The sequence below is a fragment of the Erpetoichthys calabaricus genome, chromosome 1 (genome assembly GCF_900747795.2).
Source record: "Erpetoichthys calabaricus chromosome 1, fErpCal1.3, whole genome shotgun sequence".
Taxonomy (NCBI): Eukaryota; Metazoa; Chordata; class Cladistia; order Polypteriformes; family Polypteridae; genus Erpetoichthys; species Erpetoichthys calabaricus.
Window position 1 is genome coordinate 253,806,176 of NC_041394.2, and position 26,464 is coordinate 253,832,639.

A 26,464-nucleotide genomic window follows, 5' to 3' on the forward strand; every position below is an offset into this window, starting at 1 on the left:
TGGAGAGGCACAGCTCTTTCTAAGCTCTGACAAAGTTGACTCTGATGACGACAATGACCATCTTAATTTCCCCTTAGAATATTTGAACACTATTAACCCAGCCGGATTAACACAACACAATCTTAGCCTTAAAAACGGAACAATAATCATGCTATTAAGAAACCTTAACACTAAACAGGGTTTATGCAATGGTACACGTTTAGTTGTCAACACCATAACACACAATGTTATTGAAGCAAAACTTCTTACAACATCACATGCTAACAATACTGTTCTAATTCCTAGAATTAACCTTACAAGTTCTGACCTGGAATTACCTTTTACACTTAAACAGCGACAGTTCCCCATTACACCTACCTTGGCCATGACCATCAACAAATCACAAGGACAAACAATACACAAAGTTAGCATCTACCTCTCTGAGCCCGTTTTTGGACATCCACACCTTTATTTGCTTCCTATATGCGTCATCTACACCTTCACACTATGCTATATCTCATTCATACATCACGCTCTTTGTAATTTCACAACACCAGGGGTTGGCGAGCGAAGTGAGCAGGGGGCGGAGCCCCCTAGTAGTTATAGAACAAGTGACTGACATCATCTGTTCAATTCATTACAAAAATGACATAATGCATTTTGCAAAACACCAGGGAATCTCATTTGCTATTACAATGTATACAAAGGGTCTGTGAACAGAAAATATGCAAATAGTCTGAGAATCACAAAAAAAACAATATGAAAATGCCAGAAAGTTTGCCTTCCAGAAATTATTGAGATCATCAGGTATCTCCAGAGGAGTCCGAATTTGCATTTATAGGATCATATTAAGACCTGTGGATCTTTACATAATTTATAGAAGTTTCTCAACTGAAGGCAGCATAAAACACTGTGGAGAAGATTGCATACCTTTCTGCAAAAATGAAAGAGATATTAAAAAAATTGGATCAGTCATCTGGAGCAAATGACTGATGACAAAGTGGTAAAAGAAAATAAAGGGATGGAAGAGGTGGGTCAAGCAGAAGAAAAGATGGTTGAATGATGTGTAAGTTGCCCTGTGAAAACTGAAAGCAACTGGGTGGCAGAATTATTCTGAAGAGGCCTTTGTAGAACTTTAGTGGCAACAGGCAATGTTAGTAATGTTTCTCTAACAAGGTTAACACAGAATTCATAATCTGAATTCACTTTATTGGCCAGGTACACTAATATGTGCTAGGAATATGTCTTGATAGTATCAGTGCAACATACAAGGACAATACAGAATACAAAAGATAAATACAAGAAGATAAAATATAAAATTATAAAACATGAATTCAGAATGGACTCGATGATGGCTGTGTAGAATTGGACCAAAATTGCTTAAAGGAGATTGAATTTCCTCAGCTGATGCCAAAAGAACATTCTCTGATGGGCTTTCTTAATAATGCATGTGATGTTATGGTCCCACTTAAGCTTTTGTGACAGCACAGTGCCCAGAAACTTAAATGAGTATGTCATAAAAACACCTGAGCCATTTATAGCAAGTGATAAGTGAGTAAGATGGCTAAAATCTGTGATAATTTCCTGAGATTTTTGAATGTTTAGGTCCAAATTATTATGGCTGCACCACAATGTCAGATTTTTTACCTACTGCCTGTATATGGATTCATCATTGTTTGAAATGAGGCCTATTAGTGTGATGTCATCTAGAAATTTAAGACGTTTGACAGATGAGGTGCCAAAGGTGCAGTCATTTGTATAAAGACAGAAGAGTAATGGGGAAAGGGCACATCCCTGCAGTGCACCTGTACTAAGGGTTAATATGTCAGACATGTGTATACCCAACCAAGCATACTGTTTTCTGACTTTCTTAAATTCTGTGATCGAATAAGAGATTGAACTAGGTTGGTTGAACTGGGTGAGTTTCTTATATAGGAGCACTGGGATGATTTATTGGTAAATAAAGCTTAAATCTAAATTCACTGCATCATCCACAGATTGAATGGCTCTGTATGCAAACTGAAAAGGGTCCAGGAAGTCTTTTGAAGTGTTTTTGAGGTAATTCAGAATAAGGTGTTCAAAGGTCTTCATTACCACAGAGGTTAAAGCTACTGGGTTGTAGTTATTTAGGCCTGTGACCTTTGATTTTTTTGCTACTGGAATGATTGTGGAGGTCTTGAAGCAGGCAGGAACAGTGCACATATCCAGAGATTGGTTGAAATGTCTGTAAATACTGTAGACCAGTGTTTCCCAAACTCGGTCCCGGGGACCCACTGTGGCTGCAGGTTTTTGTTCCAACCAACTTCTGTGTTTAACTCCTGGGCGAACTGTTATTTCCATGATTCTGTATTTTGGGAGCAATATAAAAATTAGAAAACTATGCTTGGCAAAAAAAAAATTACTGGAATGTAATAAGTAGTTATATATGAATAATGGATTTTTTTTAACAATATCTTCATCTTGATTTTCATTCTACTTTTCCAGGTTCTAATTGTTTGCTTAATCCATTATTTACTAATTAGTGGATCTGACGCTAAAGTAGCTACAGCCTTTCATGATTCAGTGTTGTTTGTCTGGGTGTCTGCTATGTTCATTTTTAATTATCATTAATAAAATACAACAAAGGGGCCAAACTGCACAGAGAATACAAATATAATGAAATCACAAAAGAGAGTTAAGCATTTAAATCTACAGCAAAAATAGAAATATTTCTAAATGTCTAATAAATGTAAAATCATACTGCTATACATTTTTTGAATGTAGAATAAAAATAGAAAAAAAAATTAGCTAATTAAATGAGATCAGTGTTATCGGTTGTTGTCAATAATTATGAATCTAGTTGAAACAAAAACCCGAAACCACAGTGGACTCCCAGGACCGAGTTTGAGAACCCCTGCTGTAGTCAATTGGTCTGCACAATACCCAAGTGTGGAAGGGGTAATAAGGTCTGCGCTTGCAGCTTTTAAAATATTTTCCTGTATTTTGCAGTTATGACAGAAGGGGAAGCTGACAAGAAAAGGAGTGTGGAGTAGTAACAGAGAGACCATCTGGTAGATTTACGTCCCATTGTCTTTCAAAGCGAATGTAAAACTGATTTAACTGATTAGCCATACTGGGATCAGCACAACTGTTTGATGTTTGTTTCTTGTAGTTAGTGACAGATGGGTATCAGCAAGAATGAAAGGGAAGGTCTACAGGACGGTAGCGAGACCAGCTATGTTATATGGGTTGGAGACGGTGGCACTGACCAGAAAGCAGGAGACAGAGCTGGAGGTAGCAGAGTTAAAGATGCTATGATTTCACTGGGTGTGACGAGGATGGACAGGATTAGAAATGAGTACATTAGAGGGTCAGCTCAAGTTGGATGGTTGGGAGACAAAGTCAGAGAGGCGAGATTGCATTGGTTTGGACATGTGCAGAGGAGAGATGCTGGGTACATTGGGAGAAGGATACTAAGGATAGAGCTGCCAGGTAAGAGGAAAAGAGGAAGGCCTAAGCGAAGGTTTATGGATGTGGTGAGAGAGGACATGCAGGTGATGGGTGTAACAGAGCAAGATGCAGAGGACAGAAAGACATGGAGGAAGATGATCCGCTGTGGCGACCCCTAACAGGAGCAGCTGAAAGAAGAAGAAGAACTATTTTTTCCATACTTTGTTAAACATCCTGAATTCACCTGAAAATGTGCATATTACCATTTCTTTCTGTTTTAAGCATTAGTAATTCAATCTTTTTACATACTTAGAACTGTGTTCACCAATTAGGATGGAAAAATACACCATAATGAGAATTTAAAAGAAATAAAAAGTTAGTTTATCCTTATTTTCATATTTGGGTATGCACGATTTAGCCATGAATTTGTTCTAAAAATTATAATTAGACTTGAATAAACTTAATTATCAATGCTTGAGGGCCATAAGCAATGCGTAGAAAGGCTGCATGTGGCTTGTTGGCTGTGTGTTGCGTAACCTAGTTTTAGAATTTATGACTGTTGAACAGCGAAAGGTGTAATTATTGTGTGGGTAGTGTGGAGTATTTTTTGGCAGGTCTAGACTCAGACTTCAATCTCCACCTTCCACAACATGCCAACAGTAATTTTTTTAAACAAGTCCTATCAACAATGAGAGAAAAGTTGCGGGAGTGATGAGCCCCAGTTAAGGATGCAGTTATCCATCCAAATCACAGACTCAGTTCTCCATTGATGACCTAGTGTTCAGTACCAATGCCCCACAGTAGGATGCTTGAACCACCTTCACTGCAACTGCCCGAGAAAAGAAGCTGTGCTGGTATGAGACACCTGGAACAAAATGAAATTGGAAGCTGCACAGTACATTCTCACAAAATACCCTTGGGTTGCTAAAGATTAGATAGATAGATAGATAGATAGATAGATAGATAGATAGATAGATAGATAGATAGATAGATAGATAGATAGATAGATAGATAGATAGATAGATAGATAATGAGCCTTTCTTTACATGATAAAACGATAATCAAATAAGTAGTATATAAAGGGAAACATGCATGTTTTAATTTACCCGACAATAAACAATTTGAAAAAGTACTAAAAAGAAAAATCAGGAAAGAAAGCATCAATGTCTAGCCCTCCATTACAGCATAAAGGACTGTTTAAGTTTTCCCTGGAAAATAGTAGTTTTCAGTAGGAAATACAATAAAGTTTTAGTGTAAGTTGCAAAGGCCAACATACCTGTATGATGACATAGGAAAATAAAAAACATTATTTTTACATGTTAATGTATGTTTATTCATAAATTAGCATGTTTATATGTTAATTTATTTTAATCAGCATAGGTTACATAACTTTTACTAAACAACTAGATAAAGAAATACACAAAAGTTCAATGATGGAATCACAATACCAAACCTTTCAAATTATATAGAGCCAATACACCTTTCATAACTGGATGTTTGTGTGATGGACAATCCATAACTTATAACAAGGAAACAAGGTAGGACCAAAATTGGACATACAAAGTTAAAACCTCCATGTGCACAAAAGAGCATTAGCAAACAATTGTGGGAAGTTTACATAAGTGGACTTTATTGCGTAATGCTTAAAAATCTACTGTACCATGAACTGCATGCCACTGAGCCTGACTGTGTGTTACATACCTGGACATACCTTCACCTGATGGAGCCGCATTATGCTGAAAGCACTTCAGTTGATCCTTCAAACATCATGAAGCTCTTTAGTACTTTTTTTTTTTACTACTTTTTATTCTATTTTAAGACATATCAATGAATTATTATTATTATTATTATTATTATTATTATATCAAAGACTTCTTTAACTTGTTTTCCCCAAGAAGAAACCCTTTGTTTGACTTACACCAGACAATGACATTTTCCAATACATATTCTTTCAAAATACATAATTATTCTTTTGCTTAGCTATATGTTGTTACTGCTTTGATTCCAATACTTCAAATTCCATATATGGTTAAGTCACACAGATAATTTAATGTAAAATGTACATGGTTAATGCTATTGCCATACAAAGTGCTGGATTAAAATTTTAAACTGAACACAGTGTACATGGAGTTTGCATCTTCTACCAGTTTGTTTTGGCTGAGTTACTCTACAGAAACGCAGATCTGACTGACTAGTAAATTTAACTGGTCTGCTATGGGTGAGTATGAGTAACCTAACCTAGAGTCGATTCTTGGCTTATAGCCAGTCTTAAGAAGACATACTCTGACATACTGGGATCCTGTAATGGGAAAGTTGCCTTTCAAAAATTAAAAAAATTTGTTTACACACTTCTATTACTACTAATACATTATATTTCCAGACATTGAACTACACTGTTTTGGCAACAACAAGAACAAACATCTTTTTAAGCTTTTTTTCTTGACATTCAGGAAATCATCTGAGCATTTCTGATCCAAGGTCACAGGAAGTAGAGACTTCCTTCACAGCACATAATCAAGAACTAATCTTGGATGGGGAGAACATGTAAACTCCACCTAGGCAGTGACCAGTGTAAAAACATAAAATGATGTAATTGAACAAAATGTATGTGTGTACAGAAAATAGGACAGAATGATCAAACTTGTTTGTGTTTTGCGTACGTGACAAAAAGCATGTATACTTTCTGGAAGTTTTCTTTTGATGATGTGTGTGACAAAAAAATATACCTTTAGGGTAATGACTTTACAAAATTGGAAAAATACAATGAGTCAGGACGCTATTTTTATTGCTTACGTGGTCAACGATCAGGAGATTAGAAAGGTATAAAAGAGCAAGGATATCTGCGCTCGAGGCAGATGAAGTGCGGTGTCCTAGGACTGTGTTTCTCTGTCATTTTACCCTTGTCTGGTATGTATCAATAAAAGGTTTTGACTAATTTTAATTTTCTTCTCTGTCTTCAGTCACAAAAAGTGTCCACAGTTTTTGGCGCCCAACGTGGGGCAAGAGACGGCCGGTCGACTCCTCCGGCGAGACCATTTCAGTGATCCGTCTTACCAGCGGACTGCCGTCAACTTGAGCTCCGGCAGCAGAGCATGCAGCTCCGGCAAAAGTTAGGACTGCCCTGTCCTGAAACAGTTCTTGCGTGAGGAGCCCCTGGTCTCCTCTTTGCTACATCCACGGTGACTGAACGGATTTCCAGACAGAGCTTGCACACTTCCAGGCTGGGGTAAGCACCGGGGGATTTCCGAACATTTTTTATTTTCTAAATAACGGGAGGGCGAGTTTCCTGTTGACCATCTAGTCATACTCATATCTCAACGGGTTGCTTAAGGTGATGGAGACTTGACCCAAGCAGTTTGACGCATACGAAAGGTCTGACGAAAGGATACTGGCCTCACCCATATCCTAGACTCGGCTGGACGTATTGATGTAGTATTCTGCTGAACCGAATCGGACACGAAGTCACCTGAGCTGGAATCCGGGGATGTGAGCGGACAGGCTAACGGGACGAGTAACGGGGTGGTTTATATATGTATGGAAATATAAACCGAAAAAGAGCACAGATTGCAGGATTGCTGTTAGGACGGAATAAATAAATCTACATACGGAATAAGCAACAATACCGTGTTCTCCTGGGAACTGGGACAGGACCGATAGTTAGGTGTCTCCCCTTGGGAAAAAAGAAGGGAACAGTAAGGGAACAGTGAGTGGCACACTTAATACCTCGCTGATTCATACGGACAAGGGATTAGGCAAATCAGTATATAGTTGGAAAATTAAATACAGGACCCGGGAGGGCAAGGGGACATAATGGGAACTTATAACAGTAAGCCTGTTAATCGCCGCACAGGGGGATCAAAATCATTAATGCTGGAAGAATTATTTTCGGAGGATCAACAGACGCCCCGTAAAAATGGGTCTCCTAGGAAATTTATAGAAAAGAAGACAGGTTTAGATTTCAAGAAGGCATGTAAGAAATGGAATAGACAGAGTGGTGGGCGTTGGCCGATAGAGGGGACAGGAGATGTAAGTGAAATACAGGAAGTCAGGAAGATCCTGTGTAGGAATAAGCAGGGTTGTTATAATAGTGGACCGTATCGAATGGATATGTTCGATAGATGGGAATTAGTAATAAAAGACAGAAATTTAGAAGCAGTACAGAAACAGAATGAATTGTTGCGGGCAAATGAGGGAAAGGCTAAAAAGGAGAAAGAGGAATTACTAATTACATTACAGAAAGTTCAGATAGGCACTGAACCACAGGCAGATGGGAGGAAAAGGAAGAATAATCCAAATAAAGACCCCCCTTTATCCTATTATTTTTTCCCCTCCTCAGTACCAACCTCAGGCACCTCCATTATCCCCTCCTCTATCCCCCATTCCGACTGCCCCCCCTGCACTACAACCAGCAGAAGTTTCCCCTGATGATTCCCCAGGCACAGATCACTATGACCCTTCTACCCATCGTGATGACCCACCCTGTACTAGACAAACCCCCGTCTCCAAATGCACTCGAAGTCAAACCTACAAACCAGCTCCAACTTTTTTCTCTTCTGATCCTTCACCTTCACTTACTTGCCCTTTAATAGAAGTTCCCAATCCCCATTATAACCCTGCCCATCCAGCCGGACCCCAAAATCCCACAACAGTTATGATAAATCGGAACTGGGACATCCAAGAATTAAAAGATGTCGTGAATGCACTTCCAGATCCAAAGGAAGTAGGAGGACTAAAATTTGTTGAACAACTTGATCAGTTAGATAGCATGTATAAGCCTAACGCTGCTGAATGGACCCAGGTACTTCGTCGAAAGCTTGGGACCACATGGGCCACTGTTAGCAGGGGTGTCCGCAATGACGTTCCATGGGTATGGAACCCAGCTTTAACTCGAGGACAGGGGATAGGTGGAGAAGGCGAATTTAACCCACAATGGGAGGCGTTGAGACAAAATATTGCAGAAAAATATAAAAAAGGAACGGACTGGTCCCTTATTTCTGCTGCAAAACAAAAGAGAGACGAGACGGTTGATGAATGGGCACATAGGATTCAAGACCTTATGGCTAATCACTCGGGCTTGGAAAATGTTGATGACCGCACTCGAGCTGCAGTTCCACCTTTTGTTTCCGGTTTGCGTCTTGATATACAAAACAAGGTCCGCACTTCCTGTATTGAGTGGGAAAGTGCCACGTTTGATGAAGTCAAACGACATGCTGAACATGCCGAAAAACAAACTAAGCAGAAGGAATCGGACTCTCATGCCAAATTATTGGCAGCACAGATGAACTATTATACCAGGAATGCTCCTGACCAAGGTCGAGGATATGGCTTTAGAGGAAGGGGACGAGGACGAGGAAGAGGACGAAGTGGTTTTAGAGCTCCTCCTGTTGACCACAATAAGAATCCTTTTATTCCCTCTCCCTTAAATTCCAATGCTAATTCCTTCTCTTGCTACGCCTGTGGTGAAACTGGACATTTTCGTCTGGAGTGCCCTCACAGACAGCAACAGCCCCCACCTCCCCTTATTCCACCTGTTTTTTCTGACACCCCTGACCAACAATACTGGCCATAGGAAAACGCAGGGACCTCCAGCCACTCTTTTCAACTACCTTTGCTCACCCATAATTCAGAGACTGATCCTTTACTGACATTGTTCGTTGATGGCACTGAGACTATTTTCTTAATCGACACTGGTGCCACTCGATCTACCCTCTCGCTGGCAAAGGTCCCTGCCTCGAACGAAACTGTTACTGTACTTACTGCTTCTGGACAACCTCACCTTCTTCAAGTATCAAAACCTCTTCAAGTCCAGTCACGTCCTGGCGGACATACCTTACTGCATCGTTTTCTTTTGAATCAGCTTTGTCCAGTTAACCTTTTAGGAAGAGATCTCATGACAAAACTTTCTCTTTCTATTTCTATGACTGACAAAGGTTTTTTCTGTTCAACCCCCAAGTTGTTGTGTCAAATTACCCCTTACCCCAAACCCTCTTTTGCAGCATGGACTTTAGATATTTCCCCACACACCATTCTCCTCAAAGCCCTACACTCTTTTTCCCCTTGTCTCTTTCCCAATTTACAGGCCCCTGACATTTTACACTGTACTGCCCAATACTTCCCTATAGAAGTAGACACCCCCTGGCTAGAATCTTTCCTTACTTCTGGTACTTGCCCCGAAACCCTTCACATCTCCTGTGTTTTTATTTCATCCACAAAGGCAGCTGCTTCTGTTCATCTTACATGCTCACAGCACATATATTATCTTGGCGGCACAGTGCCTCATATTTCCTTAGCTAAATCACACACTGTTAAATGGGGGGAAATAGGACCATGGGTAGAAAAATGCCTTGAAAGAACAGACTGGTTGCAAGTTACTCCAGGTATTTTTGATACTCCTGACCGTTTAATAACTAAAGTGGTGTTTCAAACTGATTTTTTAGTACATCGCGCTTTGTGCCGTCCTTCCTCTTTTGCTTGTTCATTGCAAACCACTTTCCCTTCTTGGCTCTCTATGCTCCCTGATTCACTATGGTCCCAGGGAAAGAATGATTATGGAAGGATAGCCCATTGTGAGCCTCTGGTGATCCACCCGAAATCCTCCTTCCGCCCGCACCGTGCCCAATATCCTCTGTCTCCCGAAGCAGAGGCTGGCATCTCCGCCGTACATTCTGATCTCGTCAAACGCGGTGCCATTATTCCAATCGAATACTCTCCAGTCAATTCCCCCATTCTACCTGTAAAAAAGGCTGACGGTTCATGGTGTTTCGTACAAGACTTGCGACAAGTAAATTCTGCCATCTTCCCTAGGGCCCCTATCGTCCCTAATCCTTCCACTATCCTCTCTACTATCCCTCCTTCCGCTCGGTACTTCTCCGTTATTGACCTAGCTAATGCTTTCTTTTCTATCCCTGTTCACCCTGATTCTCAATTTTGGTTTGCTTTTACATTCCAAAACCGCCGTTGGACATGGACCGTCATGCCTCAAGGATACACTGAAGCCCCTTGTGTTTATGGACAAGCTCTTGCCCAAAATTTAGAAGGCTTTTGGCCGGAAAGAGGTAGTACATTGATACAGTATGTAGATGACATAATGATATGTAGCGCTACGGAAGAAGATTGTACAAAAGATACCCAGAAATTGTTGCTGTTTCTGGGGGAAAATGGCCATAAAGTTTCTAAAGTTAAGCTGCAGCTAATCAAAACAACTGTAAAATATCTAGGTCATGACATTACGTATGGAACAAGAGCTCTCTCTAGCGATCGCATTACAGCCATCCAAAATCTTCCTAGACCGGTCACAAAACAACAGGTTATGTCTGTTTTAGGTATTCTGGGCTACTGCAGACAGTGGGTTCTAAATTTTACTGAAAGAGCACAGCCGTTGCAACAATTGGCTAATACTCCTGGCATCCCCCTTTCTGGCCAGGTCCAATGGAATGAACAGGCTGAGAAGGCTCTCTGTAACCTCAAAACTGCTCTTCTATCTGCGCCCGCGCTAGGTTTGCCTGATCATTCTCGTCCATTCACTTTGTTCGTGGACGAAAAGCAGGGATTTATGAATGCAGTACTGACGCAACAACATGGAGATAAACAAAGACCGGTGGCTTATTTTTCTAAAAAACTGGATCCAGTGGCCGCAGCACTTCCTCCGTGTCTTCGTGCTGTGGCTGCAACAACAGAAGCTGTATTAGCAAGCACGGATGTAGTTCTCATGAGCCCCCTAACAGTTAAAGTGCCTCATGCTGTACATTCTATCCTAGTACAAGCCAAAACTTCACATCTCACTACTGCTAGGGCAATACACTATCAGAATGTACTCTGTACTTTGTCAAATGTTACAATTGAAAGATGCTCCACTTTAAATCCAGCCACTCTTCTCCCAACTAACAACGAAGGAGAACCACATAATTGCCATGACGAAATAGCAAAGGTTGTAAAACCTAGAGTAGATCTACAGGAAACACCTTTAGAAACTGGAGAAATGATTTTTGTGGATGGATGTTCCTTGCGATTGAAAAATGGAGCACCCTCAACCAGTTACGCAGTGGTCCAAGGGGACCGCCTGCTGGAAGCAAATCGAATTTAATCAAGCTTGAGTGCACAGGCAGCTGAACTCGTAGCACTCACTCGAGCATGTCAGCTGTCCGAAGGGAAGATCGTAACAATTTATACGGATTCCAGGTATGCTTTTGGAGTCTGCCATGATCATGGAGCACTATGGAAACTAAGGGGATTTAAGACCAGTACTGGCAAACCCATCCAACATCAGAAATTGATCGAATCCCTTTTAGAAGCTATAACCAAACCATCGAAGCTAGCGATTGTTAAATGTCAAGCTCACACAGGAAAACAGGATCCTGTTAGCAAAGGAAATGAATTAGCTGACCACTTTGCTAAAGAGGCTGCATATAATAACACACCAATTTCTTTATTCCAACAGAGAAATGACCAGGACCCTGATAATCAAATTATTTCTTTACAGAGTGCAGCCACGGATATCGAAAGGAGAAAATGGTCCAAAGAAGGGTCCCTCTCTGATGGAGTCTGGACTCATAAACACACTAACAAACCTTTTCTCCCAAAAGCCTCTTTCCCAGGAATGGCAAAAATCGCCCATGGCCTCGATCACGCAGGTAGAGATGCCACAGTTCGAGATGTTGAAAAACATTGGGAAGCTGTAGGTTTCTCTACATATGCAGAGCAATTTTGCAGACGCTGTGCAATATGTCAAAAGTTTAATGTGGGAAAAGGTACCCAGGTAAGTCCCGCCGTTACCCCTAATCCAATGGGTCCGTTTGAACACCTCCAAATGGATTTCATTGAACTAACCCCGTCTAAAGGGTACCGATATTGTCTTGTGATTGTCGATGTGTTCTCCCGATGGGTAGAGGCTTTCCCTTCAAAACACAACGATGCCAAAACAGTAGCTAAAGCACTAATTAAAGAGATTATTCCAAGATGGGGTATCCCTCAAAAGTTACAAACAGATAATGGCACTCACTTTGTGAACTCCGTTATAAATGAATTAACCACCTGGCTCCAAATTAATGTGCACCATTATTGTAAATACCATCCCCAAAGCGGAGGCATCGTAGAACGATGCAATGGCACTTTTAAAGCTAAACTCGCAAAAATTTGTGAACAAACTAATTTATCATGGCCGGATGCACTACCCTTAGCTTTAATGGGACTAAGGGGACGGACACACCGACAACTGGGACTATCGCCGTTTGAGATTCTGACCGGACGTCCCATGCCCGTTGGCATGGTTGTAGGAAATGTGAATTTGCATACTGTGGACAATGATCTTCTCTCTAGTCTTGCAGGTTTACGAACCTCGTTGAAGGAAATCCACCAGCAGGTTAATCAAGCCTGGAGGACCAGCCCCCTTTCCAAGGATTTACCAATTCCCTTGGGCACCTGGATCCTGGTTCGAGATACTCGGAGGAAACACTGGCATCAGCCTAGGTGGAGAGGACCATTCCAAATTCTTCTATCCACACCACACGCCGTGAAAGTTGAAGGACTGCCTGCCTGGATCCACGCATCGCATTGCAAGAAATGGCTATCTTAAAAATACTTTTTCTGTTGGCTGTTACCCGCACCCTCTCGGGCTACCCAAGGATGGGTGGTGATAATATCTAAGTACTTTACCGCCTCAATGGAAAGGGCATATATGCTACACGAGGAGCACATGTCTCGTATAGCTTCTTCCATTTTCTCCTCCCCATCCCCTTTTCCCCCCCCTTCCCCTTCATCAACCATTTCAATTTAATTATATTGCCCACATCATTTTGTTCAAAAAGGGAGGAGTGTAAAAACATAAAATGATGTAATTGAACAAAATGTATGTGTGTACAGAAAATAGGACAGAATGATCAAACTTGTTTGTGTTTTGCGTACGTGACAAAAAGCATGTATACTTTCTGGAAGTTTTCTTTTGATGATGTGTGTGACAAGAAAATATACCTTTAGGGTAATGACTTTACAAAATTGGAAAAATACAATGAGTCAGGACGCTATTTTTATTGCTTACGTGGTCAACGATCAGGAGATTAGAAAGGTATAAAAGAGCAAGGATATCTGCGCTCGAGGCAGATGAAGTGCGGTGTCCTAGGACTGTGTTTCTCTGTCATTTTACCCTTGCCTGGTATGTATCAATAAAAGGTTTTGACTAATTTTAATTTTCTTCTCTGTCTTCAGTCACAAAAAGTGTCCACACCAGACAGACCTTTCAGTCTAGGACTGTGAAGCTATAAGGCAGCAATGCTAACCATCAAGTTACCCTGTCAACAAAGTTGCCCCTGCCATGCTCTTCAGAATACTAAGTGTACAGATACTGGAACTAGGTATGTATTTTATCTACTCTCTCAAAAGTAATTCTTCAGCATTTGTTCAATATGTTATTTTCAAGCACATTAAAATCTGTCTTTTGCATGGACTGAATGAAAATATATTACTACAAGCAATGATTTTGCCCACTCAGTACTCAAAGTGCCATGTGATGATCAACACAAAGAAAACTGTCTAAAATTAATTCTCAGAATACAGTTAGGTCCATAAATATTTGGACAGAGACAACTTTTTTCTAATTTTGGTTCTGTACATTACCAGAATGAATTTTAAATGAAACAATTCAGATGCAGTTGAAGTGCAGACTTTCAGCTTTAATTCAGTGGGGTGAACAAAACGATTGCATAAAAATGTGAGGCAACTAAAGCATTTTTTAACAAAATCCCTTCATTTCAGGGGCACAAAAGTAATTGGACAATTGACTCAAAGGCTATTTCATGGGCAGGTGTGGGCAAGTCCGTCGTTATATCATTATCAATTAAGCAGATAAAAGGCCTGGAGTTGATTTGAGGTGTGGCGCTTGCATGTGGAAGATTTTGCTGTGAACAGACAACATGCGGCCAAAGGAGCTCTCCATGCAGGTGAAAGAAGCCATCCTTAAGCTGTGAAAACAGAAAAAACCCATCCGAGAAATTGCTACAATATTACGAGTGGCAAAATCTACAGTTTGGTACATCCTGAGAAAGAATGCAACCGCAGGTGAACTCAGCAACGCAAAAAGACCTGGACGTCCACAGAAGACAACAGTGGGGGATGATAGCAGAATCATTTCCGTGGTGAAGAGAAACCCCTTCACAACAGCCAACCAAGTGAACAACACTCTCCAGGGGGTAGGCGTATCGATATCCAAGTCTACCATAAAGAGAAGACTGCATGAAAGTAAATACAGAGGGTGTACTGCAAGGTGCAAGACACTCATAAGCCTCAAGAATAGAAAGGCTAGATTGGACTTTGCTAAAGAACATCTAAAAAAGCCAGCACAGTTCTGGAAAAACATTCTTTGGACAGATGAAACCGAGATCAACCTCTACCACAATGATGGCAAGAAAAAAGTATGCAGAAGGCGTGGAACAGCTCATTATCCAAAGCATACCACATCATCTGTAAAACACGGTGGAGGCAGTGTGATGGCTTGGGCGTGCATGGCTGCCAGTGACACTGGGACACTAGTGTTTATTGATGATGTGACACAGGACAGAAGCAGCCGAATGTTCAGAGACATACTGTCTGCTCAAATCCAGCTAAATGTAGTCATATTGATTGGGTGGCGTTTCATGATACAGATGGACAATGACCCAAAACATACAGCTAAAGCAACCCAGGAGTTTATTAAAGCAAAGAAGTGGAAAATTCTTGAATGGCCAAGTCAGTCACCTGATCTTAACCCAATTGAGCATGCATTTCACTTGTTGAAGACTAAACTTCAGACAGAAAGGCCCACAAACAAACAGCAACTGAAAGACGCTGCAGTAAAGGCCTGGCAGAGCATTAAAAATTAGGAAACCCAGCATCTGGTGATGTCCATGAGTTCAAGACTTCAGGCTGTCATTGCCAGCAAAGGGTTTTCAACCAAGTATTAGAAAAGAACATTTTATTTCCAGTTATTTAATTTGTCCAATTACTTTTGAGCCCCTGAAATGAAGGGATTGTGTTAAAAAAATGCTTTAGTTGCCTCACATGTTTATGCAATCGTTTTGTTCGCCCCACTGAATTAAAGCTGAAAGTCTGCACTTCAACTGCATCGGAGTTGTTTCATTTATTTAAAATCCATTGTGGTAATGTACAGAACCAAAATTAGAAAAAAGTTTTCTCTGTCCAAATATTTATGGACCTAACTGTATATTGTCACTCACGTGCACATAAGGGGACAGCTGAAGTGCTCTAATGGTCGTAATTCTACCGCCACTCCAGGGGAATGCACTGTCCTAATGCCTTTTTACTTCCTTCCTCTGCAGACCGGATGATTGATGACTAGAACACCTCTGATGTCATTCACTATGTTCACCTGGACCCCCTCTTCCTGCAGGAAGGACCCAAAACTATCTTGTGATAGTTCTGTTCTGAACTCATGTCTGCAAAGACAACTCCATGATAATTAATATTACATTGTGACGGATGGCCAGGACCCATGCCCGGCCGGGACCCCCCTGCAGCATATGTTTGAGGGGAGCAAGCATGGGAAACCCAGTATCTCCCCCTGGACGCTAGATGGCAGCCTCCCTGGGTTGCAGCGGTACCTCAGACTCCCGCAGGGCTTCATGGGGGTTGGAGTTTGGTGCAGCCCTGTTGGGTTCCGCAGGCGCCGCCAGGGGGTGCTGCAGCAGGAGCTGCCAGCCCCTTCTAGGCACTAGTTTCGCCACACCCAGAATTGCAGCCGGATGTTGGCAATCAAGCACCTGGAGCACTTCCGGGTGCCCAATAAAAGGAGTCAGCATCCACCACTCATTGGCCAGAATTGGGAGGCGGTGGACAAAGCTTAGCGGAGGAGTGGTGGTGCCGAAAGAGAGGAGTGTGGTGTGGTGATTTACTTTGTGTCTTTTGGGACTGTGTTGTGCCTGTGGTGATTACGGGGAAGACGTACCCCACAGGTGAAGAACAATAAAAGTATTTATTTTATACGTGCCTCCCGTGTCCATCTGTGTCGTGTCAAGCGTTTATATAGCGCCTTGTTACAACATATATTATATATTTTATATGTACTGTATATTGTTTATTTTTTCAAAACCAGTTTTAAGGGTTGACTAGGCTCTTACCCCAACGCTTTATCACTATCATCTGTTTCTCTTACAATATTCTGCTTTTTGTATAGACTGGTGTGGTCTGCATTACCTACTTTGTACAGCATCTACCTACTTGGTAAACAATAAGCAAGAATCTGTACACTCGATAACAGTCATCATTTTTCCAAGAGATTTAATTGTAAATTGCATGATAGATAGATAGATAGATAGATAGATAGATAGATAGATAGATAGATAGATAGATAGATAGATAGATAGATAGATAGATCTTTATTTGTTCCCTAGGAGAGATTTGGCTTTTTACAGAAGCTCTTTAAATAAATAGATAACTAATTAAATGAATAAACACACAAACTTTTGTCTGAACACACACCGGATGACTACAGTTCCAGTGTGGCATTATGCAGATGTATAAAGGAGCCCCTGAAACAAAAATGTTCTGGACGCCCGTTTCCACATTCACTTCAAGATATAAGAAACCTAAACTTAGCCACGCACATTTTCATGGCAGCTTCACACCTTGTGTACCCAATTTTCTGCTCGTTTTTGCAAACTTGTGGCACCCAGCGTTAAAGCAGTGCTTCTGTTTCTGTGTTGCCTCTCTTTTTCATATTCACATTCATGACGCAGACGTTATCAAATACACTGAAGTTACTTACATAGCATTTACAAATTTAATTCATTTGATTATAATCATTATATGGTGCACAGAATGGACAAACTATTCCAATTGTCATAACTGCTTTAGCATTGTTAGGAGACATTGCAAATGGAAGAATTAGAAGAGAATGCATATTTACAGATGATGATGACTTGCTTCTAAGTCGAATATATACATGTAGCATGCTGCATAATGTGGCACACAATTGTGTCTTGCCTGTACCTGAAGAGATGTGGTATGATGAACCTGACCTTGACCCACCCACCAAATGATCAGCCAATACAACTTCCTTTGAAAGTAATTAGCAGAATGTAAAAACAGGTAATCAGATGCAGCATTTATTCTTTTAACCAATTCATTTAATTTGTGGTCAATATCAAATAGTACACCATTTATATTCCTTAGTTCATTGGCCACATCTCTTATAGCATCCGTCAGCACATAGCCACATGGTCGCCCAGCTGTTTCCAAGGCAGAGGTGTGTGTACAGCTCGCTTCTGAAGATGTACTGAGAACATCAGCACCTGGAGTCGCGTCCTCGGCACGGGGGTCAGCTATTGTAATATTATCTGAAACAGAATAAACAGATGGTGGGCTATGACTCAATTTTCATTTCAACTTTGATATTTGACCACTTCTTTTTTATTTCGGGCACTGTGTGACTTTCTGAACTTGAACTTTCGAGTGTCTCCACCATGCTGTATCACTCCATCAACTTCATTTTGTTGCTTATACCACTGCTTAAGCTAACAAATAGTACATTTTTTCTTGCCTTCACTTTGCATTTGCTGAAGTTCTTTTTTCCACGTTATTTTACCATTGTCTTTTAACAAAACACTGAACGGAAGGGACTACTTATATTGATTTGCATATTCAAATATGCAGAATTCTGAGAGGGGTAGTTCTTAAAGAGTCACCAATGTGCAAAAGCTTCACAAACTGATTAACCTTTTTTTATAACACAGTGTTACAGAGGATAGTTCCTGACATAGTACAGAGTACACACAATGGGTGAATTTAAAGTTGCCTTCACAATCCAAAAGTTTTCAGCCTCACAATATGAAAAATATCAAACTCTTCAGTGGAAAAAGAAGTTCTGCCTATTTGAGGACACTGCTGGTTGGAATGGAAAAGCTCCTCAGCTATTGAGACATAAGGGTCACTCAGTCAGACAATCTAACAGTCTTTACTTTATATAGTCCCCTACACAGCACACAAAATCACAAAGTACTTTACAAAGCAAACACTAAAATGTTTCAAAGTCCAAAATAAAAATAAAATACCATGAAACATTCAGTACGATAAACTAGAGGGGCACAAATTTAGAAGAGTATACACAAGTAAACATAAACTGATATGACAGGGAAACCAATTAACAGCATGAGATGATAATACAGTAGAAGATTCATGATAAAAAAGTGAAATATAGTTAAAAGTTATTGCCTAATGAAAAACGGTCTAAAAGAGACAATGTCAATAAGCCATTGTAATGTCTGAGGCGCCATACTGGGTGATGCCTTGTGGATTCTATCACCATTCTCTTTTATAAATGGCAAAATGGCAATAGCTATGTGTACTTCCTTCTACCACATTGACTTAAAAAGATTTCTTTAAGATCCCAAAGATAGAATAGCTGTTTATTTTTTGCTGTGTATTAATTCTTTGCACCATAAAGAGATATGTGAAAAGCAATGGGCAAAGAGAATGTTATCTTGCAGAATATGGGCCTCCCAATATAATTAATTACTTCAGGCTGTGTTATTGGTCACTTGATGCATTTATCTCAGACTGTCTGCAAGTGGAACAGGGCTATTATTTATAAAATAAAAGTACCAACAGATAGACTATCTGTGATGCTAATATGGCCCTGTTGAATGTGGTGGCTCAACTCAACACACGGTATGTATATTCTGAAATCACGTGGGAAATCACCTTGTGGCTGGCACTTAAGGAAATATCTGACTTGTTGTTGAATGATATGATGGATTCAGGTAGTGAAAGGTTATGATGAAAACATGATCAGATTTTGAACATCTTTCATCTAGGCGATAGAAACTATCAGCTAAAAATGTGGATATTTACACAACTAGTCAATCCTCCAGAGAGCACAGGAGATGGGCTATAACACAGCCTATTGCTAGACAAAACATTTTATAGTGTATACAGTGGAATGTTAAAAGGCCAGATGGTATGTGTAGACACATCAGGCAGGAATTCCTTTATCAGTCTGAAAAAATATGCCAAATGATGCAGGATTGTTGCATGTTTCACAACATGGGGCGTGGTTTTGAAATGACCCCGAACAATTAAGACCCAATGAAATTTCTGAAACTGAACTCCAGTACTGCATCAGCCCAATAGACCTGCTATCCAAAATGCCAATGCCTAAAAGAACTACTGAAATTTCAAAAGTGTATTTGAACTTATCAAATAAGTATGTAATTATTTAGGCAAACTATCACACATACAAAATAACATTTCCTTCATCTGCCAACGATTCTTCACAGTCATTAGAAGTTTCCTTCCAGATATAATTACCGGAACATTCTACCAAAAAATGATCATTTTTGTCTGTTACCCTATTTTGTTTGTTTTGATAGCTGAAAAAAAAATTTTCATGTACAATTGAGATCACCAAGTTTATGATACAATGGATTTCAATGGGGTACAATAGTTGGCAAATACTGAACAAGAGCAAACAATATTAAAATGTCCATACTGATATGTTGCATAATCAACATGTCAGCCATTCAGTCGTTTCAGTAGAAATCAACACCTTAATTAAAGAAAGAAAACTATCCTCTAACAGGACAAATCTGATAAAACCTTTGAGTCAGTAATAAGGCAGGAGAAAAGCTTGTCCATCTGTGTCATTTATTGCACCGGCAGCGCCAAGCTGAGGAGGGAGCATTCTTTACAGCAGTCAATGGTCAAAACACAAAGGGTGGAGATTTATTTTATAAACTACTGAATTTACATACAGTGTCAATCAATGCATACATTTACTCTGATTGGTTCATTGGTTTACAGATCAAAAAATGTAGGAAAGAAAAGTCTATTTTTGTTATACTCATGTTCTTCCTATTATCTTCAGGTTTATCCATTATCCTTGAAATATCTGTATACGCGACAACTGGTGAGTCTTGTTGCTACAGGACATCTTCTGATCTCAGTCGTCTTTCCGTACGCTTTGTTGTTCACTTGATGTTTACCTGGTTTCCTGATATGCCTAAACATGTTAACTCTTTATGCTATTTCTTTAAGATTAAATATCAAAACACTTTATCCTAAATAACTATGTAACACTAAGTCTAACTTTTTTCCACATTCATATGCTCAAAATGTTTAAAATGCGTGCTTTTTTTGCTAAAATATTGTGCACAAACAAGGAAGCCCATTTAGATGGAATCGAGCTTTTGAATTGAGGACCCTCCTTCCCCATCATTTATAGGTCAAAAGTTATCTGTCAGGGCCAAGAACAGGTCAAAACAAGAGTACATGTATTTGAGAGATGAATGTAGATTGAGAGAAAATCAAAATGTGATTGCAGGATCAGAACCAGAATTAAGAAGATGTGTTCAGGTGGCTGCAATTCCCAGTAGCTACAGCCCCAGTGGCGCAGCAGACAGGCAGACAGGGAAAGAACAAAAAAGACATGGTGAACAATCAAAAAAAAAGAAGCAGAGCAGTTACACATAGCTGTGAATCAGGGAAACTACACAAAGAAGACAAGGATTAGGATTGGTGAACTACATCAACAAACATCACAAAGCTTCTGTTTGTTAGCCGAGGGCCTACAGATTGTACAGACCCGTCAAAGGAGAGGGCGAAGGAGCCATGTTGTGTTCATTGTCTTAAACAGATGAACAGAGAGTAGGGAAAAAGAATCTGGAAAAGCATTCAACTGCAGATTCTGTATTCGGTGAGAATTGTCATTTAGCCGAATTGTCTGCATTTCCCTACATGATCAAGGGTTTCCTAGTTTTTCCAAAATGTTGCATACGCATGGGTCAGAGTTGCCATAAACATACGCACCCTTCTGTGTCAAGTTTTCTTTAGTAAATCCTGACATTTGCACACATTTCAAGCTACTTTTTGTGCATATGCAAGCCAGGGGCCTAATCAGCCTCATTCATATGCAGCCATGATGCTGCACACCTTCATTTGCTGGCAGAGCAACGCAGATCCAGTAGCATGAGATAGACTTTCTCGTCTCTAAATTAAAGCCATGCAAAGAACCTTTATTTGGTGGCCTAAGCGTGGGTGTCAGCAACAAGCAGAAATATGTTGAATGGCAATATGTTATTGCTGCTGTAAATGCTGTGAGGTTCAGATGCACCATGTCTGAAATAAAAGAAAAAAAATAAGATTCGATCTCTGGCAATGAAGCGGATCGCTAGTTACCAGCAGAGTGTACATGTAACGAGAGGAGAGAAAAACATATTAACATTCATCTGTAATTGGGAAAGCCATTTTATGCTGCATTATACCAGAGCAGTTGTGATGATAAGCAGTCTCATCTTGGCATCACAGATGACTTGTATGTTAATAGAATGTAACTGCTTACTGTTAACAAAAGCAGCTTTATTCTTGCCAGGTGCCCTTGTTGCTATAAGAGTACATTAAAGTGGTCTGATTACATTAAGAAAACAGGACACTGTTGCAAATTGCCTTTTGATGTTGGTAGTAACATGTTTTTTTATATGTATATGCACCCACATCATACGAAAACTGGATGCTGCACTTTGTTGACCAGTTAAAGGCTTCCAGCACAGTGGGCACGATGGAGTGAAGCTTGGCTGAAATATTCTTGACCTGTTGGCCAGTTCCCTGAGAAGCAACAATATGTAGCCAATATAAACTGACAATTAAAAAAAAAAAAAAACCTTAAGTACAAATATGTATGTAAAACTAAAACACAGTCTGTACATCATATTCATCACTCTTGAGGTGTAATATGTTTGTCACGGCAATGCACATTCTTATAATAGCTTGGTGATATGAATTATTATGTGTGTGAGTCATCATTTAGCAGGGTGTCCTCATTTCCCAGTTTCTCCTAAATATTGTGTACTTATGGGTCAGAGTTGCCTTAAATATATGCATGAAAGTTGCATACACGCACTTCAAGCCTCTTTTTGTGTATACACAAGCTTTAAAAATGAGGCCCCATGTCACAACAAATGCAGAAGAAAGGTGAACATTTGTACACGTATTATTGCATTGTACCACAAATCTCCAGCAAATATTTAGAATTTTATTAATGCTCGACACTTCAAATGTTAACATACAGACGAAAAAAACAAAAGCCCCAATCAAAAGAAAAAACACAATTCATGGAAACTGCACAAAAATGTAAACATCACTTTCAAAATAATAAGAATGTTTCACTGTATCATCAGGTAACTAATAATTCTTTGAATATGCCTACAGAAGCTGTGCCTTCCAAAGTCATCAGTAAAGGGTGGCACAATGACAGGGCTAGGTATCTACTGTTGTGACATGTTGTTTGGTTGTTGTTTAAGCTGTAGCTATAGGAGGAGTACATACACGTACATTTAACTGAAATACAATGGGAAAGGGGTTTCTCATTAGTAATTGCAAACTTCTTATAGCTGGAGTTAGAAAAACAATGCCATTTCATTGTTTATTCTTGACCCTACAGGATACCCGAGGGTTATCAGCCATCCAAGTAGCGAACAGATGCTACCCGAACTCCAAGACATGTCTTACACATCCAGTTATGACACATCTTGCCTCTTTAAAAATCTAAGGATTTTAATAAAAAACATAATGCAGTGTAATTAGTTCCATTCAGTGGTATTGTTATGTGTACAAAGTACAAAGAAGTACAGTACATAGAAATTCCTATGTGCTCTTTTCACTACTCTCTCATTTGGCGTGCATCCTGCTTCATACGTTAAGATTATGACGGGTGTGTGTGTGTCAGTGTCGCGTTGTCATAACGCCATTGCCGCTGAAAACACAAATGAGCATGTAACAAATTCTTATCTCAAGAACTAGACCAAGAATGTGTGATAAAATAATTATTTCTAGTTTCCTTCTGTTTTCACAAGGATACCTCACAAATGTAGAAGGCATATTTTCTTAACTTGAAGCATCTGTCACTTCAAGGTGGATGTATTTGGTACATTTTAAGGCCATATATGATCATATATGATCTCAGAGTTCCATAGAGCTCCATAGTAAGATGCTAGAACAAAAAAGTATTTTTAAACTTTATAAAAAAGCTTCATATTTGAACAGTTTTATGTGACAAATTAATACAGTATACACCATGATTATGAAGAAACATCTTCAACTTGAAAAATACCAAACTTTAACACACATACTGTATGTTTCTCCAATCTGTTATTTTAGTGATTCGTTGGTGAAGGTAAATTGTAAGGTGTCCTTGTTAGTAATCCATTTTTCATTCAGAGCTTCTATAACATAGTACTGAACACCATGCCCATAAAAAGTATTCATGTCCTTGGAAATTTTTCACATTTTATTGTGGTACAACATTATATCAAAATAGATTTCATTTTTTTACACTGATCTACAGAAAAAGATTCTACTGTAAAGTGAAAATTGACATTTACAAAGTGTTCTAAATTAATTACAAATATTAAACTCAAAATTATTGATCAAGCAAGTATTCACACACTTTATTAAGACACACCTAAATCCTCATGGTGCACCTAATTGGTTTTAGAAGTCACACAATTAGTTCAATTGGGATCACTTGTCAGTAGTCAAGGTATTTCAGTTGATTGATTGTAGTATAAATGCATTTTATCTAGAAGGTCCAGTTTCTTATGAGTCAGTACTGTGACCTAAATAAATAACACTGCAAGCAACTCTGTGAGAAGGTGACTGAAAAGTGCAAGTGAGGGGATGGATACAAGCTACAGTGCTTAAGATTAAAAAGACTATGCATACAAGAACATTTGCCTGGTTGCTTCAACAGTTACAGCATTACAGAAGAGAGGCAAAGAAAAAGTCATGGTTTAAAAAAAAAAAACAAAACAACAACATCATCTTCCAGCTGGCACATGGAAGAAGTTTTCATAATCTGAAGAGTCCACAATTGAGCTTTCTGGGTATCAAACTAAATGCCATATCAGGCAAAAGCCAAGCACTGCACATTATCAAGAACACACAATTCACACCATGAAGCATGATGGTGGCAGCTTCAAGCTGTAAGGATGCTTTTCTGCAGTAGGCCCTGGAAGGCTTGTAAGTAGAAGCTAAAACAGTTGCAGAAAAATAAGGATAATCCTGGAAAAAACTGATGCAGTCTGCAAGTAACCTAAAGCTTCAGAGATTTGTTTTCCAGCAGCACAGCAACCCTGGGCCTAAAGCCAAAGCTACACTGGAATGACTTACAAACAACGTTAATTTCCTGCAGTGACAGAGTCAAAGTCCCAATTTCAATCCCAACAAAATGGTTGTTCACTGACAATTCCCATGAAAATTGACAGAGTTGGTGCAGTTTTGCAAAAAAAAAGAATGGAGAAAAATGTATTTGTCCAGGTGTGCAAAGCTGAGAAAGACCTGTACACACAGACTCAAGGCGGTCATGGCTGCCAAAGGTGCATATACTAAATAATGACTTTAAGTGGGTGAATATTTACAAGATCAATTATTTTGTGTTTTATATGTTTAATTAATTTAGATCACTTTGCAGAAATCTGTTTTTCACTTAAGAGTCATTTTCTCTTGATAAGTTGTTAAGCACAAAACAAATCCAATTGATTCAATGTTATATAACAATAAAATGTGAAAACTTTAAAAGCAGAGAATACTTTTTATAGACAGTGAATTTATGCAAAATGCATCTTTCCTTTTTTCTTAAAAAAATGTCACATTAAAAGATAATTCTGAGTTTCAGTTCTTTAAAATAAAAATATAACAAACTTCCTGGACGATGGCACAGTGGTAGCACTGCTGCCTTGCAGTAAGGAGACCTGGGTTCACTTCCCGGGTTCTCCCCATGTCTACATGGGTTTCCTCTGGGTGTTCCGGTTTCCTCCCACAGTCCAAAGACAGGCAGGTTAGGTACATTGGCGATCCTAAATTGTCCTTGGTGTGTGTGTGTGCCCTGCCCTGGGATTTGTTCCTGCCTTGTGCACTATGTTGGCTGGGATTGGCTCCAGCAGACCCCCATGACCCTGTGTTAGGATATAGCAGGTTGGATGACTGACTGACTTTCTGGGTAGGACTTGTTATTGAGTCAACCTGGAAAGCTAAATACTAAATTTATAACACTTAAAGGAATACTCCACCCCATTTTTTTATGTGTTACTTACCCCATGTGTTTTGTAGTGCTGACCAAGAAAAACAATTTGTTATGTTTTCATCCAGAACAAAGATAAAAGTGTACAACATATGCCAATGGTGACCAATGCTGTACAATGGCAAATGATATGAACTGAAGATACACCTTCCCCCTCATTCATTGATCGAGAGTCTGTTCTTCAGTTTATAATCTAAATCCTATACAATTTATGTTTCGTATTTATGATATGCTCTGACTTTTCAGGACACATTTAAGAGTATTTTAGCAAAAATGCATGTGTTACAGTATGTTGAAAGCAAATGACTGGATTACTGACTTGTGAATTAAGGTAAGTAAAACACGAGACATCACATGGATAAGCTTTTCTTTTGTTTGTGAGGTCCAAAATACCCACATTTCTTATTCCTTGTGGCTGCATTATGAACTGTACTTATGAGTATTCATTAGTTGTCAGCTTTCATGCACACAGAGCCTGCCCCTACGACTAAAGTCAAAATCGGAGAAAGTAGCAAACAAGCTGGAGTGAGTTGCTGGGCATGTCACATTACACAACTTTTTCAGCAATTTTCATTTGTAGCCTTTATTTAAATAATCTTAGCGAGTTGGAGACAGGCTGTGCACTTATCTGAAATCAGTCACATAACATGGCATGCTCTGAGACTCAGTTTGATTAGTCTGTGACTCTCTCTGACAAAATCAAACAAGTTATGTGACATTAACTTAACATGGGGCTCCCCAGCCCCCCCCCCCCCAATATTTTTATATTCTTTACAATTGTACTATATTGGTCATCATTGGCTTGTATTATATCATGCACTTTGTTAAAATCTTCATTCTCCATGAAATCATGAGATTAAATATTTTTCTCTTCGTCACTACAAAATACATGGAGTAAGTAACATATAAAAAAATATTTTTGAGTGGAGTATACCTTTAGGTTTAAGTGAACTTCTGAAGGCAACTGTTTAACAGTAAAGGTGAAAATAGGGTACACTTTTC